This window comes from Pyrgilauda ruficollis, unplaced genomic scaffold, assembly GCF_017590135.1.
Source record: "Pyrgilauda ruficollis isolate IOZ18807 unplaced genomic scaffold, ASM1759013v1 scaffold27, whole genome shotgun sequence".
In the NCBI taxonomy this organism is placed as follows: domain Eukaryota; kingdom Metazoa; phylum Chordata; class Aves; order Passeriformes; family Passeridae; genus Pyrgilauda; species Pyrgilauda ruficollis.
The window spans coordinates 667,077-686,478 of NW_024524044.1; the positions used below are offsets into that span (position 1 = coordinate 667,077).

The following is a 19,402-nucleotide window of genomic DNA, read 5'->3' on the forward strand; positions in this document are numbered from 1 at the left end:
CTTTATGGGGGTATGATGGACTACAGAAATTTCTGATTTTACCAACACAAATCAGATTGTGTGTAACAATCTTGACCCAAGAAGCTACTGACCTTGAAAGTTACTTTAAAAAACAATCAAAATTCAGATTTTCCATTTATATATTAAATTTAAAAATTGAAGTAATCTAACCTGAAAATATCAAGGATTTGGAAAGTGGTCTTCTGCCAAGCCTAATCCTAATGTGCTCAGTTTTAAACATACATAACCCAGCAAAATGTAGCCTCTGGCTTAAAAACAATCCTGTATTAAAGCCATAGGTAATCTGTCTTACATAATGCTATTTGCATTTTGTAAATCCTGTTAAAAATACTTGTGACATCAAATCAATGTCTTCTAATCACAAATGCAACATCCAAACTGGGAGTCACCTAGTAGACCTGGTTTGGGGCTTTTTCTTTATTTTATGAATAGTCTTTGTAGCATTTGTGGTATACATAAACAGCACAGTTGTATGAACTGAAGTTTAGTATTTTAGTACAAATACAAATTAAATTAGAGAGTTATCATCACTTATCCTTGGAAATTAGAGTCTGATGTTCCAGTTTGGTGAACTACTCACATCCATGGGATGGGATAATAAAACAAAGTTTTGCCACTAATAAAACAGATAACTTTATGGTAGGGAGTTAATACTAAACCTTATGCTAATTCACCTTATCCCACTTAAATTTTGAACAGTAATTTAGTTTATAGCATAAAAATGTCCCAGAATGTAGGCAGATACCAAAGTACACAGCACAGGTCCCAGGTGAGTTCCTAGAGAGTCAACTTCATTCCCCCAGCTGTGCACAAAACACATATTCTGAGCAGATAAACTAAACCTATCTTTGGTTTAGCACTCTACAGCTCTCTAAGCAGAAGTGATTAAGCACCTGAAGTCTGCAAGAGTTCTCTTGAAGAACTGCAAAAGTCAGATGTGGCAGGGATCACAATTCCTGAGAAGCAGAAACTGTGATAATTCTGCTGACTTCTCCCTCAGCCAGATGGCTATGGCACATACTTAATGATGGGAGATCCAACTTCAAGCTCCCCATGAGAAGGGCTGATTGAACAGGGCTGCTGATGGTTTATTACAGAATACAGGCTCCTTGGAGAGTAAGATCTGGCATGCAGTCTCGGCCAGCCTTTCGTTCCCTGCTGCACAGGGGCTCAGGGCAGGGGGAACTTTCATGTAAATGCTCTGGGTGCTGGCAGTCAGAACCCAGAGCACAGAAGTGACTGAGATCCCATGAAGCCCAGAGAAAAAAAAAAAAAAAAAAAAAAAAAAAAAAAAAAAACCCAAAAACCAAAAAAAAAAAAAAAAAAAAAAAAAACACAAAACCCCAAAATCCAAACCAAACCAAAAAGCAAACAAAACATAAACCAAAAAAAAAAAAAAACCAACCAACCAGAACACAACAGAACCAGGATCTCCCACTTCCTCTGTGACCCAGTCACTGAGAAAAAAAAAAAAAATGTTGTTTCTTCCACTACTCTGAAACATTTGTCCACAGAAGAACAATAGCCAACCTTGTTCTGAAATGGACAAAAGACATCAGAATAATTAGAGTAGTTAAGGTCGGAAAGGATTTCTGGAAGTCCCCTGGTTTAAACATTTGCTTCCCACTCTGTTCAGCAAAGGAACAAATTTAAAGTTAGATACAATATCCTAATGATTCCTTAATATTTTAAGGAAAAACAGACAAGGATTTCATTGGACTGGCCTTCAGAGAGTTCTTACTTTTCAACAAAACCCTAAAAGCAAAGTTCTGTTGGGCAGATCTACCCTATACCAAATAGTTCAGATTCTGGTACAGCTGAGTTTAAGTCATGAAGACAGGATTCCAATTTATTACTCATAAACACACAACAAACACTTTGTTTACAGATAAATTCAATTATTACAGTAACACTTGTCAGGAAAATATCCTAGAGTCCAAGAGGGTTCCAAGCCCTGATCTGGTTTAGTTTAGTCTGATGGTCTCTTTAATTTGAAAATACAAGTGCTGCACGTTTTAGCAAGTCTGGCATACACTCAGCAGAGTAACAAGTATCCCAAGGCTTCATCTCTGACAGTAGCTAAAAGCAGATGCCTGAGGGAAAAGGATACATTTGTGGCAATACCCTCCCAGCCTTCATCACCTGAAAGCTCAGAGGCGTGATGGAAGTTCCCCTTGCCCAACTCTACTGCTACACAGTCTGGATGAAGAACTAACATTTGTACACCTTGCTGTCATCAGGATAAAGACATCCCATTTCAGAAGCTACAGCAGGCTGTTTGGTAACAACATTACATGCTGTTAGTGACAATGGCTGTAAAGTTACCAATTAACACTAGCACAGAACCTACTTAAGACATAGTGTGCTTCCAGGAAAACTGCACAATACCACAAAATTTTTCCAGAAAGCTTGTAAAATGTGTATGCTTTCCTTTATCCTGATTTTACTACCAAATTTTGGTCTAAGCCAATATATTTTATATTGTAGCAAGATATACAGAATTTATAATTGTGGAGGAAAACAAAATTAAATTCAAAACACCATACAGCTACCATGGCTGTGTCTGTGTGCACACCCAGCACACTTACTCACCAGCCTCCAGCATGGACCAGGAACTGTTCAACTGAAATATCTCAAATCAGTCCCTTTTAGCATTGCACAGCATGATGACTGAATAAACTCACCTACCTTTATAACAAGGCAGCTGGTAAACAGGACCTCTTCAGCTGGGAATAATGGACAGTCCCTGAAGTTTCCCTAGGCAGCTCCAGCTGTGCACAGGCCAACTGGAGCTGCCTGCAAGCAGGAACAGCATCTGATGTCAAGAATCCAACATTCCCAGAGACTCCCAGAGGCAGCTGAAACTATCTTTATTTACGTGGCAATCTCCTGTGTAGATGCAAGACAGGCAGGAAATACAAAATGGAATAGAATTGATGGTAAAACGAAAGAAACAGATTGTGCATAATCAGCAGAAAACGTTTTGTGGAGTCTCATTTAATCCAGATGAAGAGATTTCCACCACCATGTGATAAAGGACCATCAGACCCTATCAAAGAGATTGGATTCCTCAAATAAGCATTACTCAACACGACAGAAACCAGTTGATTACCTTTCCCATTCACTCTTTAAACAAAGAGCTGTCTGACTGTGCAACAATATTGAGGAAGTTATTTGGAGACAAGGGATTACATTGTCTTTTTCAAGGAAACACTATGGTCATCTCACAAAATTTGTCAATACATTAAACCTACTCCATCTGCATCTGTGTTGCTTCCTTAATTGTTTCCAAATTTAGGTTTCTGGCGTAGTACCTAGAAATACTTGTTTTATCAAAGTTGCACTGAACTAAATGACAGCAAATGATCAAAAGCGTAATTCAAGCTTCAGATCAATCCTAGAGGCATTATTCCCATTTTACATAGATGGTAGACCAGAAAAAGCCAGTAACACTGAGACATTTTCATGTAATTTTAAAATAATGATGCCAGATGGAAAAATAGAACTGCACTCTTTTCTCACACATTTTTCTGAAATAGCTGAAGTGAATTCACTGCAAGTTCCTGCAAGTACTTTAAATTACTACCCAGACAGGATCAGAACAGTATTTCCCAAGTGAAGGTTGCACCTAGCACTCGCATTACAGATTCTCAGTCAGTGCAAGCATGATCAGCTTCACAACTCTGGCTTCTCAAAAAACCCAGCCATTATACACGAGTTTGTTCTTAGTTTGATTTCTTCATATGCACTGATAGGCAATTCCAACAGTTTCCCAGTTCCTTAAAGATCAACCATGACTGCTTTGAATCGACAGTGATGAGCAGCAGTAATCTCAAACACAGGTTACACCTTAGGACCAGCTGGGAACCAGTGCTGATGTGCACAGCACAGTCATCACCCAGAAGGTGTCATTCCCACCCCCATTTCCTTCCCTACAAGCATACTTTTATTTCAATTATCCAGGGCAGTAAAGGGATCAGATAATTATTAAAAGTTTTTAAAAAGCCACAGGGACAACTCATGCATACACAGCAGTAAGTTACAAACACTCAGCAGTGTAACATGTCAAGGAAGTCAGCTGGACTGTTGACCATGAATGGACACAAATCCCTTCACTAATATCAACCTGAGATCAGACAGCACAGCACAAAAAGTTACTCTCCTGCTCTTTACCTATGTTCACAAGAAGTCAATTTGGGACACTTTTACGTTTATAGCACAGTCAATACATAGCCTGAAAAATAAATAGAAATAACCTTAGCAGAAATCACAGCTTGGAGAATCAACAGAAATATACATAATGGAAAGCTCTTTATTTAAAACTACTGTATGATGATACTTCTAATGATTGCAACTTGCCAGTGTAACATTAAAAGCACTACCAGTTCCTGGGACAGTTGCCTGGATGTGAAAAGAAGCTCCACCCAAACACACCCTCTGCTTCAAACTATAACAAAAATGAATGAAATCTCAAAACTAATCACCTTTTGTCATCAAGCTTTGTACCTAATCAATAACTTCACTACAACGGAGTATCATCCATTCATGCTGAAGTCAGTGAGGATAATCTGGCCATGCTGGTTCTCCAAACTCAGTATTAGTGGCATTATCCTCAGCCTATCTACAGGATATTATATTTTCTTTACAGTATAGTTGTTAGCTTTCCAGTACTGAAGCTACTGAAGCACTATTCAGAATTAAACTATTTTAACCTAAGATTTCCTTTCCACATCGCCAATAAGATTAATCACCTCAAATGCAGTTTTGCTAACAGCAAACGTAACTTTTGATGAGCAAGGTATGCTACATGAAGTGCTTCTGAAAGTGGAATATTTATGCTAACCATGTGTCCTTTCACACACCGTTTTTAAACTGTGGTACTGAACAGTGATACAATAAAACAGTAACAAAAGTCACCAATATGAATCTATTTAGTGGAGCAGGCTTTAATATTCTTGAAAAACATAAGTGTTAAAAAACTGTACTGCATAGTACCCATCAATTGTGTCTAGAAGGGGTAGTCATACATTACAATCTCATTAGGACTGGTAACATATGGACAGATAGCTGCAGCCTCAAAGAAGACACAGAACATTGCAAAATAATTTTATATGAAAATCAGAAGTCATTAGACAACAAAGGTTTTAAGATACTTCAAAGTCTGACCGTTTGTTTATATTAAAGTATGTAAGCCTTCTTAAAAGGCAACTGTAAGTTTTACTTTACATTTCTGTGCTACTAACACTCAATTGCACTCAAAGTAAGATTTACATACAAATTACTCGCCTATGACTGAATAGCAGGTATTTAAAAATCTATCACTGGATGGTAGAAAAAGCAATGAAGGGACAAAGGAAAAAAGGGAGTAAAAAATGTTGCTCTTCTGGGTCCTACTTATAGACTTGCAAGTGTTTAATTTTGGGCTCTGCTCAAGTCTTTGTTAGAGGATTAGTGTTCAGAAATTGAATTACATTACTAAGGTTGAGTTATATTTTCAGTTCTCTCCAAAAAGGAATGGGTTGTTCTTTCCAATGATATTTAGTGTTAAAAATTATCAATATCTCTATTTCCATTATAATATTTGAATGGATATATATTGAAAAGTACTAAAATGTTTAAATTCCAAGTCATATTTCAAGACCATCAGTTCAGTACCTTTCACTGTTAATTACAAAAATAAGTTAATACCAAAACTGGGAAGAATTACTGAAATTATGATGAAACACTTCCTAATTCCACTAATCTGAATTCTGTTTTTGAAAAGGATCCAAAATTAAAGTAGTGCACTAGCTCACCACAGTGAGTTATAAATTATTTCCCAAGACCACAGATATTTATCTTTGACTAATAAAAGCAAATATTCAACTATTTTTAAATATACTTTCAGAAACAGAAGTCTCACTCCATCCTCTACTATCTCGAATAATCCAGGCACTCGGCTTCAGGGATCATTATTATTCTGCATTTTCAGAGAAATATGTTCTTGTACTATTTTGCAATTTTCATTCCAGTGTTCTGTCACAACTCAGATGTGTGCAGAATAATCACTGGAGCATAGATCAAGAGACCGCCACAGAAAGGTCATTTTTCCACTTGTGAGCAGCAAGTAAAGGAACAGATGAACCGTCTTTATGAAAAGAATCTTACCATTTTTTTTCAAACTTAATTCTTTACTAATTCAGACAATACTTCAGAGTTATGAGCATCACTCACTAAAACTACAGCTTGAGGTTTTGTTTTAGTAAACAAGAAATCATAGTACCTATTTGAATGTAATTAAATAGGCTTCTTTTCTTTGCTCTGTTTCTCCTCACTTTATTGTCACATTTTCATCTGGTTTCAGCACTTTCTCTCTTCCATTTCAATAAATGTCTTTCTATTGACAGTCAAACAAGGAAGCTACCTATTAATTTGCAATTTGAACTTTCCCATCTATAATAATAATTTTAAAAAAGTGTTTATTTACTTTAGCTTGCTGTCTTCAGTATGGATAGTAGCTGTTGGGCTGTCTTTCAATGTAATCTCAGTTAAACTAAGTGGGCAGGGGAATTCACAGGAATGTTTGACTCTTTTAGGACAGCTTCACCTCAGGAAAAAAACCACACACAAGGGTCTGGATAACACAACGAACACAAAGACTAATCTTCCTATTAATGTGAACTTTGGCATTAGCCCTGGCAGCCACTTAACATCCAACAGATTGTGATGCCACAGATGTTCTCAGCAATAGTGTTTCTGTCACTGTATCTAAGGGACAGAAGTGAGCCCTTGTAGAGAGCTATCAAGTCTCAAAACTTTAACTATTTTTTTTTTAAAGGTGCAAAACTCAACCAATTATTAACTGCAACTCTGATTCCATTTTCAGGTGTTTCTAAGTTTCTAGACATGGAGGGGTGGGGGGAAGCTAGGACACATTATTCAAGTGAATGATTTATTAAGATTTGTATATTCATATTTATTCCCATGATACCCTTTCAAATGTCTGACCCTGTCAGTTCTGGATGTGATGAGAAACCTACTCCTGTATTTCAATGCCAAGTAGGTGAGAAGGTTGTGAATTACACAAAACTTTAGTAGTAAAAAGCACCAGCATAACTGTAGAGCTGAGACCCCCAGAGAGCAACCAAAGGTCTTTTAAGACATGATTGTAAAAAATACTGTGGCTTCAAAACAATGGGTTAAAGGCTTTTCTTTCATCACAAAACCAGTCTAGGTTTTAGAGGAAAATAATTCAATGAAAAGACACCATTACTGTAACTTGAGCCAGCGCCTGAGCAGTAAAACCCAAAATATTCACTTAGTTTAATTAAACACCTACATTCCTATCAAGCAAGCTAATTAAAAATTACTAGACATCATTTTTCACTAAAATCTACACTACAGCTTTCCTGAAAAAGGCCACTTTATTGAAGCATTTAATTTAAGGTCCATAACATTAAATATTTTCCATAATACTCTAATATTTTCCATAATACTCTGAAGAGCAAAATTACACACTTTAAAGGACACGAATATTATTAATAAAATAAAGCTATATGCAAATCCTGGGATATATCTGGGAAAACATGAAATTTAATTCAGAGAGATTCTTTATTCTTTTAACTACAAGGGAGAAACTATTGAGAAAGGAGTCTACTTTTCATTTCCAAATGAAAAACATGCTCAAATTAAAATTAGTGGACTCAATATAAAGGCAAATGACCTGTAAATAATGAGTTCTTTAACTTAACTGCATGATCTGATGAACTATTCTGACTTCCACTGCAGAAATACAAAACCTCAGGTAAGTTCTAAGCAGATGCATTTACTTTCATCTTAAACACTAAACAGTATTACATTTCTGTCAGTGTATGAAAATTTGTGCCTTTTTACTGTTTTATTTATTCAATCATTATCTCACTGCATTTTTATAGGCATAGACTCCTTCCTAAGGATGTTGGGTTGGAGTCATTAAACACTGTCTCTGCCCCCTGGTGGTCACACTCTTCTTCTTATGTTCCAACATTTTTATCTCTTTTTAAGTTAAAAATGCACTTTACACAACTATCACCTACAAGGTCTAATAGATATTTAGCTTTTAGTCACCTTGGACTGGCTTGCTCTCCAGTTAGTCAACTGCCTACATTTCAACTTTATCATGCAGAAACAGCTCACATAGAAGGTAAGATATTCCTCGTTTTGTCTCTGTCTAGAACCAAGCTAACATATAACTTTTTAATCATGCCAGCTACAGAAAAGCAGAAAATTCAAATTTTAGAAATCTGAATTTTCAGTTTATATTGAGATTATAAGTTTGGTGTTGTCTGGGAAGGATGTTATACTTTGTAATACATTGAAATATTGGCTACTAGACTCCGAGGTCCATCAACACATTAAATGCTTCTGAGGGAAAACAGGGATATTTGAAAGATTATTTTCACATTACATGTGTCAGAGCTGCACTGTATAAAAACTTCTATAAAGACACAATCACTACAGTAGGCAAAGGCAAACCAAACTAAGGTACTACATAAGCTACACACAGCTCCAATATGAAGGATGAGTTCCTTCACAAGCCCAAAATTGACCCTTGTAGTTCTACTAAGTCTGAGTTGCAGCAATAGTGATAATTCTTATCTGCCTCTATGCCCTAACCAAACCTAGGCCAAGGGAATAATAATGACACCTGCATCAGAAAGAAGCTTGGAAGATTCTGGATTGTCTGCAAGAGCCTCAAGAACATAGCTCAGAACCACAGAAACACCACGCTGGAAAAGGATCTCAAGGACCTCTGGTTCAGCTTTTCTTGGCAAAAGCACAGTCTAGACAAGACTGTCCAGATGCATCTTAAAAGTGTCCAGTGTTGGGGAATCAACCGCTTGCCTGGGGAGATTATTCCAATGGCTGATTGTTCTCATTGTAAAAAAACTTCCTCTGTGGAGAGAACACAGCTCTTCACAGCAGCTGGACCAGAACACAAAACTCACAGTTCCAAGACTCAAAATGCCTAGAGGCTTCAGGGTATTCGGCATTGCAAGCAAAACCTCCAGTTTTGTTCTCTTTTAATGAAGAGTTCTCTCTTGCAAACTTACTGAAATCCTGTACAGTTTTGAAAGGGTGGGAAACGAAAAGGAATATATTTTGCTTTTCTGGGCTTCAGTAGGAATTACCTAGTCAGAAGAGATGAAAAATCAGTAAAGTGGCTAGCACAGCCTATCAACATCTCATCTCACCCAACAGGAAAACTGAGTTTTGATTTTTTTGTTGCCATGTAACAAATTCCACAAAATATACCAAATACAGCCGATCTCACGTTTTGAAAATTACTTCCATTTCAAAAGAGCACCAATAAAAGAGGATTTAACTTCCTATTATATATTTAGTTTGTCCAGAGACCACAGCACTGGTCTACAGGTGGTGGTGGGGCTGGGTGGAGGGACCCACAGATTCCAGCTTACTCAAAGTGGCAGTAACGAAGTCACTAAACCTGTTTATAACACCCAAAGAAGAGCTGTGGCCGAGCTTTCCTCTTCCTGCTATCACCTGAAAATTCTAAGAAGGAATGCACATCATGCACCTCCTGCATTGACTGTCTTAGAGATAAGAAGAGCAGAAGGGTGGGAAACTCTACTTTTAAGTCCTTCTAAATGGAGAAACAGTGAAGAGAACCACTGACCTTATCACAAAGAGAAACTTGTGTACAAGCCCACTGATGAACACCACTGAACTCTTAAACATTCTTGAAAAGTGGTCCTTCTCAAGATTAATTTTTCCTTGTCTTTTGAATTTTGTTGATTTCTACTACCCTGCCCATGCTCCAACACTCAGTGGGGAAGCCTCCCCTTGGCCAGCCCCTGTGCTCTGGTCAGTGAACTCCAGCACCAGAACTGTTTCCTGACTCCAGAGCTGGCACTGAAAGGCTGACTCCTGCACTCACTGATTACACAGCACCTTTGCAAATACACAGACACACACAGAGCCCTACACTGCTGTGACATTGTAAAGGCAGTCCTTTACATGAACCCTCAGAATCGTGCTGGACAAACAGCAGCACTGAAAACACAGAGAAAAGACAGTTTGAAGTCAGAGGCACAGATCAGAAAAAGACAATTGTACTCATGTATAAACGCTGTCACATCCTCACTTAGGTAACAGTCTAAAGGAAAATGGTATGGTAATTTTTTGGTTGGCTGTCCAGAAAAACCAGGACGTTATGGATCAGGGTTTTTTTTCCTCAAACAAGCTGTTGAACAGTAACAATTACATACTTTAAACCCAAGGAAATTAAAACCCATGTATACCTAGTGATGCGGACAAAGTATAAGGGCAACTCAATTCCCATTGGGATGCATCCAAATTCAGCAGTCTTACATGAGTATTTACAGAATTTAGAGAGACAACATCTGTACCAATTCTGTCTGATGTAACTGACAATTTAGACAGCTAGTTCCTTTCTAATGAGGCTGTTTTTTAAAGTTATCACGTCCTCATAACTTGAATTAGCCTTTTTTTTCCTCTCTTGGCTATTTTTATGCATCTGAAATGCTCTGCATCAAATGCTGCTTTTTTATATAAAGTTTAGTTGCTTAAAGGAGAATGGGGGTACTGTGAGCTCTTACAGAAACATTTTATAATTCAAGCTGTTATGCTTCCATACTAAAAAGTTAACAAGGGGAAAGCTGTAGCCACATTATGAATTGAGCCATTTCAAAACCAAAACAGTGTAGGAAAACAGTGTATTCACAAAATGAATGCTAAGATACATCCCAATTCATACAGCCAACCAAAAAAAAAAAAAAATTTGAAAGCTTCTTAACAACAGTTAATAGAGGATCCAGATGAACATTTCTGTACTTATTCAACATCTACTAGAAGGGAGAAGCTAAAGATCAATCCAGAGGAGTATTTGCAATGCAATTAGGCTAGACAAGTAAGCCTGAATGTATGCCAGCTGCAGGGGTCTGCCCTTAATTCACACAATCAAATGTCTAGTGTGTCACACAGTGTCTAGCATCAGTATCTCCAGTATTAAAAGTCTCATCAGATATGCACTTATTTACTGAGTGTCTAATCAGGGTCTGAACACATATCTAGCTGCACCTTCTAGCAGTCTATATGCCAGTCCATCACCATCTGTCAGTTAAAGCTCCCGCAGACAGAAAAACATCAATTCTAACAAATGTGTTCGGTACTCAAACTAAGCTATCATTCACATTTCACTATAAGACTTGAATTCCTTTTCAGTGTTCTTCAACTCTGACCCAGCTCTACCCCCTCCTTCACTGAAAAGGGCAAAGACAACAGCCCAGCAAGTGGGACAGGCAAAACAGACCTCCTTTGTTCACTTTTTCCCTTTCAGTTTTCTATTGAGGTAAATAACTGAAAGCTCAGCCAGCCTCCAGTAGCTCAGAAGAAAGCAAGATAGCCAGCTTGCAACTATCCCTTCCTGGTTAACAAACTGCGGGACAAAACTTACGGTGCGTCATGTTAATCTTATTATTAGAGATTAACTCTACAAATTCCCTTAATATCACATTTATGAGACATTCATAAATGCACAAGTTGCAATGTCCTTAATACTGAACAGGCAATACACACACCAATTTAAAATGCAACAGATTATCACTGCACAGAAAGTATTAACAGAATTTTTTAAATACTATCAGCCCACTCAGGAAGGCAAAATCAAATTCATTGCACATTGCCCAACACAATACCTCCTACATTATTCCTTCAGCTTTCATTACCAAGATATACTTTCCTCTGTATGACTTCCCCTTTTACCAACTCTGTTCATAAAACGCGAAGAAATGAACAAGTCCAGTGAAAATTGAACAGCACAATTTTACCGAGCTGTCAATATAATGGAAGTTAAGTAATCACAATTCAAGGTGATTTGAGACAGATGAACAAACTACAGAATAACAGCAATTTCACAGGTGCAGGCAAAACAGATTTAATTTTTAGGCTGATTGGGCTATTTGAGCTCAATCAAAGTGCTCAAAAAAATGCCAAACCCTTAGTGTATTCCATATCTTTTATGTCCAGATACCATGGCAAGTCATTTCTCTAAAGCAGGAAGAATAGGCAACATGCATTACCTGACTTGAAATCGGAATCCTCAAAATAATAAAATCTGACAATTAGAGAGACATCTTATTAACCCCAAGAAACTCTTAACTTGGTTACTAAAGCTTCTGCTGTCACCTTTTTGAGCACCAAAGAGAAACACCACAGTACAACAAGCTAACAGGAGGTATCAGTATGCATCACTGTATTTATTTCCTTTTCTTAAAATAAAGACCATTAAAAATAGCCACATCTTCTTATTACAGCTCTTTTTGTCAAACAAGCTGTGGTATATGTGATAAATAATATGCTTTGTCCAAGAAGATATGGACCAGTATCTAAGGCTCAGATTCTGGTGATCTCGTTCACCTTGAACATTATTACTTTTGAATAATTCTACTGTGGCCAGTAATGCTAATGACAGAACTAAGATACTATTACGAGTAGTTGTGGGTTTATCTGTGAGTTGTGAAGCAGGTTTCAGCTCCATCCTTAGCACCAGCTGGTGTACACTACTCCACCATCCGATGTGGCCGCACAACTGTACAGTTTGCCTTTGGCTACACTGCCTTTGCACAGCCCAGAATGTGAATTCATTCAATGGATCCCAAGTTCTGTCACCACCAAGCATCCTTTACATTCAATATTCTCAGAATGTAACACTTTCCCAGTTCTATATTGATATAGTCTGACAGCTAATTTTAGACACACAAGAGAATTTCAAAGTACTTTGAAATTCAAATAAGTAACTTTCACAGACTTCGGCATCACACTCATTAGGAGCTCTGGTCACTTGCATTGCAATTTCTATTCAAAACTAAACAAATGCCTGAGGTGTATTCATACAAATAGTAACATCAAACACATTAGACAAATATTAAGAAGATGCTGCACCTGCAAGTCAGTTTTCTGATTTCTAGGTTCTTTGAGCTGTGCAACACTGAACTACCCTTCTCTTTCCAGCTGATATCTCTTGCCAAAGAACAGCAGCAAGACTGGCCTCTTGGCATATAAGCTGCTCTCAAAACCAAAAGACAGTCCAGATGCTTTCTGATGTCATACAGTGACCTGTTTTATGCACAGACCCATATAACTACTACCCATAAATTATCATATCCATTACATTAAATTATGCGAGATGTTGAAATTCTTAATAGCGCACCTATTAGATGCAATAAAGTTTTCAGGTTTCATCTACCTTTTCCACAATATACTTAATTAAGAATCAAAATCAGACAGAGAAAGAAATGCAAAGACACGGAACATTAGAAAAAAGAAACCCAGGTGTTTAATACTACCTTCTTTGCTCAGTAGGAGGTTGTTTTGAATAAACGCACAAAAGCTGGACCTTTATGGATAAAAGAACATCATGTAATGATCCATAGGTTTCACTGCAGAACTATATATCACATTTTCCATTGTTTTATCCAACTACACAGAGCTAAGCAACAGCATTCTTTTCACAGAGTACTTGTCAATATGGAACAGCCTTATTAACTGGGCTGAAGCACACTATGATCTTAAATATTTAAACAGCTTGGCATTATTAATCAGGTACTGTTTACACTTAGACTCCAAAGCCTTGGTTTAAACACATTTCAGACTTCAAAACTAACACATCTATGCTGAAGACCTCAGCGACAGCTGAAGGTTTGGTTAATTATTACTTTATAACCAAAGAGACAAGTGCACTCGCCGCACAGACTTCACCACGATATTCTGCATTAATCGCCTTCAAGAAGCCAAAATAGGGAAAACACGAAAAGCCCACAATTCAGACACACTGTAGCTATTTTATATCTAAATAAAACCGCAACTGTGAGGAGCGGGGAAAGAAAAAAGAAAAGTACGGGTGACAAATAAAGGCGCAAGCAAGAGCCGAAAGGCGGACGGCGGCAGTTCAGCACCGACAGCTCCTTCCCCCGCACACGCCCGGCCCTCGCCCCCGCCGGGCAGCGCACGAAATGGCGACCGAGCCCGCCCGGGGATGTGGGCGCGCCGCAGCCGCGGAGCGTCTCCGCCCGGCCCGCCGGCCCCGGGAGGTGCCAGCGGCCGCCGCCGCAACAAAGCCCCGCGGGGCCGCCGCGGCCCGGGCGGGCTCAGCCCGTGCCTCCTCGCCCGCCCCCTCGGAGGAGCCCCGGCACCCACGGAGGACGGGCGGCTCCTCGCCGTCGAGGCGGCGGTGCGGGGGGATGGATGTGACACCGGCGGTGCGGGGGGATTGGATGTGACACCGGCGGTGTGGGGGAGATGTGACACCGGCGGTGCGCGGGGATGGATGTGACACCGGCGGTGCGCGGGGATGGATGTGATACCGGCGCGACGGCGGGCGCGGCAGCTCACTCTGCGTGATGCGCGGCGCGGAGACAGGGACGGCCAGGTCGGTACTCACGGGAAGGTGCGGCCCCTCTCTGCCCGGGGAGAAGAGGGTCCGGGGGGTACTCGCACTCTTGCTCCTGCCGCTCCTGCTGCTGCCCGCTCGGCAGCCCGGCGAGAAGAGCCGCGGCGGGCGCGCTCCCGCGCTGTCCCCTCCCCGCCGCCGCCCCCGCNCCCGTGTGGGCGCGCGCGCGGCGCGGGGGCCGGGGCGGGGCTGGGGCGGGGCGCGGGTCCCTCGCACCTGAGGGGGCGCGAGGCGCGTCCATCTTGGGCATCCCTTCCTCCCTCCCTCTTTCGCTCCCTGCCTCCGCCACCTCGGTTAAAACCGGGGTGGAATCGCCATTGTAGCACCGCTCAGAGGCTCCCGGACCGACCCGACCCTGAGCCTCCCCAGCGGCGCCGGTGCTCGGCAGGCCCCCGGGCACCGCCTGTGCCCTCCCCCGGCTGGGGACAGCCGAGCGCTCCCCGCGGCACCCCCGGCGCTGCCCCCCCGGCAAGGGCAGTGTTTTAAATAGCCGCATTATTTTAGCCCGGCAGTGCCCCTCTAAATAGATGGTTTCAGCGAGTTCCCAAACTGGAGACAAGGATATTATTTTACACTCGAGAATTGTCCTGTTGAACTCGTTAAATTTGCAGTTCACAAGTTCAGGAAGGCGGGCGCTTGGATGCGATCACTGACAGGGAAGCTTTGCGTGACACCATTTGGAGAAGAGTCGGGAACGGGGCTTATTCCAAGTAAACCTTTCTGCTGAGCGCACCTCTCACAGAGCCCTCCTTCCCTTTCACATCAGCTCGTTTAATGAACGACATCAGAAATTATCTTCATGAAACTTTGAGACTTTCATGGGCTGTGCTCAGTATTGCTCAAAATTAATCCAACTCTAACATAGTAAATGTGATTAACTGCTGCTGCTGAATTTGCCTTTGAATCAGCCGCTGTAGGAATAGCCTTTTGTGCATTGCAAGGTGGCAACTTTTGTGGTGGTTAACCATTATACATTTCAGGGAACAGCTCTCAAGGTGAACTCTACAGTGATAATTTAATAGTGCAAAACGCAATGCCTAAGATGAGCAAATAGCCCTTACTCTGCATCTCTGCAGAAACCACATTACGACTCTGGCAAGTTAAATCTGAACATCTGACCTTCTGAAAACAATGCTTGAGAGGAATAACAGATTCTGTAAATGATATAGCTCATGAATATAAATATCCAAGGGTTAAACAAGAAGTCAGATGTTACTGCTTTAGACTTTGGAGATATTCAAACTCCTGTCAATCTGAAGCCAGGATATTAATGTTTGAGAGCAGAATATGCAAAAATGAATGTGAAGAAAAACCATTTTATATACAGAGAGGTGTTCCAATGTTCTTTAATTTGTTTGCTGACTATTTTTTTTTTTTTTTTTTTTTTTTTGTTTAAATTTAAAAGTCTTCCAATGTTCTTTAATTTGTTTGCTAACTATTTTTTTTTTTTTTTGCTATACATCTCCCATGTTTCCGACTGATTTATTTAACTACAAAAACACTACAGTCTAAGTAAATGTGCATCAGTGTATACACAGATGGCCTTAAAATGCTAGGATACTGCCTGACTTTTCTTCCACGATATTGTCTCCCATCAGGAGTGTAGCCACTCCTGGCTTTGTGAAAATGTAGGTATAAAATGCAGAGAGAAAGCTGAGAAGTTATCTGTCCGTTTGCATCCCTGATGGATTCCATAGGCAACACGGTGAGCCAAATCTTCAGGAGGTTGACTGTAGAACTTCAGGAAACTTGAGGGGAAAGATCTGAGTTGAAAGTTTACCTTTCTTGAAATGTAGGATCAAAGATCTGGTTAGTATTTGGATGGCCAGCATACGACTCTTTATAGGCACAAACCAGTGGGCTGTGGCAAACAACTTGGTGGAAATTCAACCACAAGACGTATGTAAGTGAAGAGATTTTACTGGGGCAGGGAGGATGTCAAAAACAACTCTACACTGATATAATAAACAGCTCTACTGATGTAGGGTGAAGCTGTAGTGTTGCAGCTGGTATGATTACACCATTGTGATTCCCCTCAGAATTTTAAGTCTATACATTTTTTTTATTACATAGATAAACAGATATACACGTTCAATAGCACAAAGTAGTTCTTTCCAAATTGTGGCATAATTCTTAGTAAACAAGTAAATTCAAAGGTTTATACAGCTAGGAGCTACTGGTGATGGCTTCTGCTTGTCTGGATGACTGCTACGCTTACTGACAGTAGGATGTGGCACCAAGCAAAAAGAAGCAGGTGAGCTTGGTGGCATAGACAGCAACAGCCATTATGATAAGCAGAAGTTTTGTGGCTGAAGGAGTATTAGCTTTCGGAGTTCTCTGCTGCCTTGCATCTTTTCTGTAGACATATTATTTTTTGTAGCCTTTCTTCTCACTTTGTCTGCTGCAATTATATCCATGGATGGGCAGTTTGAAGCATAGTCTTAGTACTCATTTTCCTTTATTACCAGCCTTGGTTTAATTAGCTATCATCTACTGCTTTCTTCTGTATTCATCTGTTGGAGTTTTTGTAGTCTGTTTAGGGAAGCACTGATCAGGTAGACAACACATTTATTTGAAATACAAAATTGATTCACAATTGCAGTATTGTGACAAAGGAAAAAAATCAAATACTTGTCTGTAATGGGTATCAGTTGTGATCTGGATCTTGAAAAGTGTTTCTAGGAGGAGGTTACAAATAAAATACTCAAAGGAATGATACTTTGGTAAAGGCTAGGGTCATTTTAAGGGGCCCCCAACTGGGTGATAAGCTACATAGACTCAATATATTTACAGAAGGCTGATCAATAATCTCCATTAATAAACCCATACTTTTATACCCTAGTTTGCTACAGGTGGACCTAATTGGTCCTCCAATTTAAATACTATCACTATTAGCTAATTAAGAAACCACCCTTTGGTAAACAAATCTCCATAACACATTCCACATGTTCACAATATCAGGTGTATCAAGTTGAGATAAGAATTGTTTCTCATTCTTTTCTCTGATCTCACAGACTTTCCCCAGAACGATGCTTGGGAAAGTTGTGTTTCTCTCTGTGGCCAGAGAGCTGCTGTCACAGGCTAGTGTTAGCTGAAAATAATTCTTCGACATTTTCTTCCTAAAGCAGACATTTAAAAGGGATGTGGGAAGACATCTTTGGTTGTTCATCTCACCTAACTTTAGATGTCTACTATGGGAATGTCTGCATCTGAGCTAGTCAGTCTCTCCGCTGAGCATAAAGGGAACCAGAAATAGGCACTTCTAGTGTGTGATTCATCTAACCTATTTTAGCTGTCTACATTAGAATAAACCAAGTTGCATCCTAGAAATGCCTGTTTCTCTCCATTAACAGTAACAGGACCAGCGGGTGTCTCATTTAGCTGTAAATGTCTACATTGTAAGAGTCTGCATGCACTCAGCTGAATGCCTTCCATGTGATTTTAACGTGAGTTATGCCACTGTCCCACTGTTCCACTTGTTTTGAGGTCGTACAATGGTGAATGGAGCATGGTGTAGCCTGAAAAGTACTTTACAAAGTAAAAGAGTGAAATATACTCCACTGAATGTATTGAAAGTCAATAAAATTTAGACTAATCATATTCAGTAGATTTTGGGGGCCACAATCAAACACTGAACAACTTTTGAGACTAATTTTAATCTAGTTTGTTTATGGGTACTTAATATTTCTTTTGGAGGTTTTTTTTTTTGATACTAAGTAGTAAAGTAAATGCACTTAACTGCTGGACTAATACTCTTCAGAACTCTATTTACTACAGCAGCAAAAAATGAGAATATTTCTAAGCAGAAAAGAGACCAAAGACAAGCTCAAAAGCTTAAGTGATAATGTCTAATGTTAAAAGCTGCACTTTTTGGTAACAGTAACAAATCAGCTTTCACAGAGCACCAGGCAGAGGCTGTTTTGATGTAAGATATGTTGAGAACTAGGGTAGCAAGAGGATTGTACAGGAAAGACATTGCACAGAAGTGTTGTGATGTGCTGTCAACAACTGAAAAATAATTTAAGGTTTCAGAGCTATTCTCTCAACAGACAATCTGTGACTAGAGTTAGGTACTACATGTCTGATTCTGTCACCTAGGCACCGATAAGCTGTCACCTGGGCTTCCCTTACAAGAAATCAGAGCTCTCCTAGAAGCCAAGAAGGCTAGCAGGCTAAGCCAAGAGCCAGTTGGAGACAGCCACATGTAAATGCCATGGTTTGAATCATGCCTATGTAGGACTTATGCTATTCAAAGCTGGTGGCAAATACTGCCAGGGATTCACAGGGTGAAAACTTCTTTCAGGAATTAGATGCTTGAATGAAAAATGAAAGGACATGATTCTTTTATTTGAGAAGTAGGTGGAGAGGGGGAACTGAACTGTTGACGCTATCACCTACCCCATCTTTCATTAGCTTGAGCATTAGAGCGCTTATAAAGAAAGCAGGAACTCTGGGCTAAGTTGTTTCTTTCGCTTAATGAGTTTCAACTTCTCAGGCCACAAACTTTACAAGACATCTGAGGGTGAAGATAGAGTTTTCAATCCACCGTTACAGGATAGTTAAACACTGAGAGACAGTAAGATTACACACATAAAATACATCTCACACAAGCAAGAAAAGTGTAATTGATATATCTGACTGTTTAGCAGGAAACTTGAGTTTTAACCCTATGTCTAAACGTATGTCACTGCTCTTTTTTGGTGTCTTTTTTGTCGCTGTGTTAGATTTCTAAGTGGCCTCGGTTGTCCCCAGTGGCTTGAGTGTCTATGTTTTACACTGACTAATGATTAGAGCATTCTCTCTTGTGCCTATGAGTATTTAATAATCCCATGGAAAGTGGAATACCTTCATAAGGAGAGATGGAAACACCATTTTATTTAGGAGTACTCAGTTTCTTAGCTGCTAGTTAGCAAAGGCTGGGAAAAAGAGTTA

The 19,402-nt window shown here is 39.8% G+C and overlaps 1 protein-coding gene across 1 annotated transcript in view; it reads right to left on the reverse strand.

The window, feature by feature from the left end:
- The window catches only part of NRCAM (neuronal cell adhesion molecule), a 143,372-nt gene extending 128,803 nt beyond the window's left edge, over positions 1-14,569 (reverse strand). Inside the window, exon 1 of the mRNA XM_041471527.1 lies at positions 14,462-14,569. The gene's annotated coding sequence lies outside the window, so the exon portion shown is untranslated. The remainder of the gene's footprint in view (positions 1-14,461) is intronic.
- Between the last annotated feature and the right edge of the window lie 4,833 nt (positions 14,570-19,402).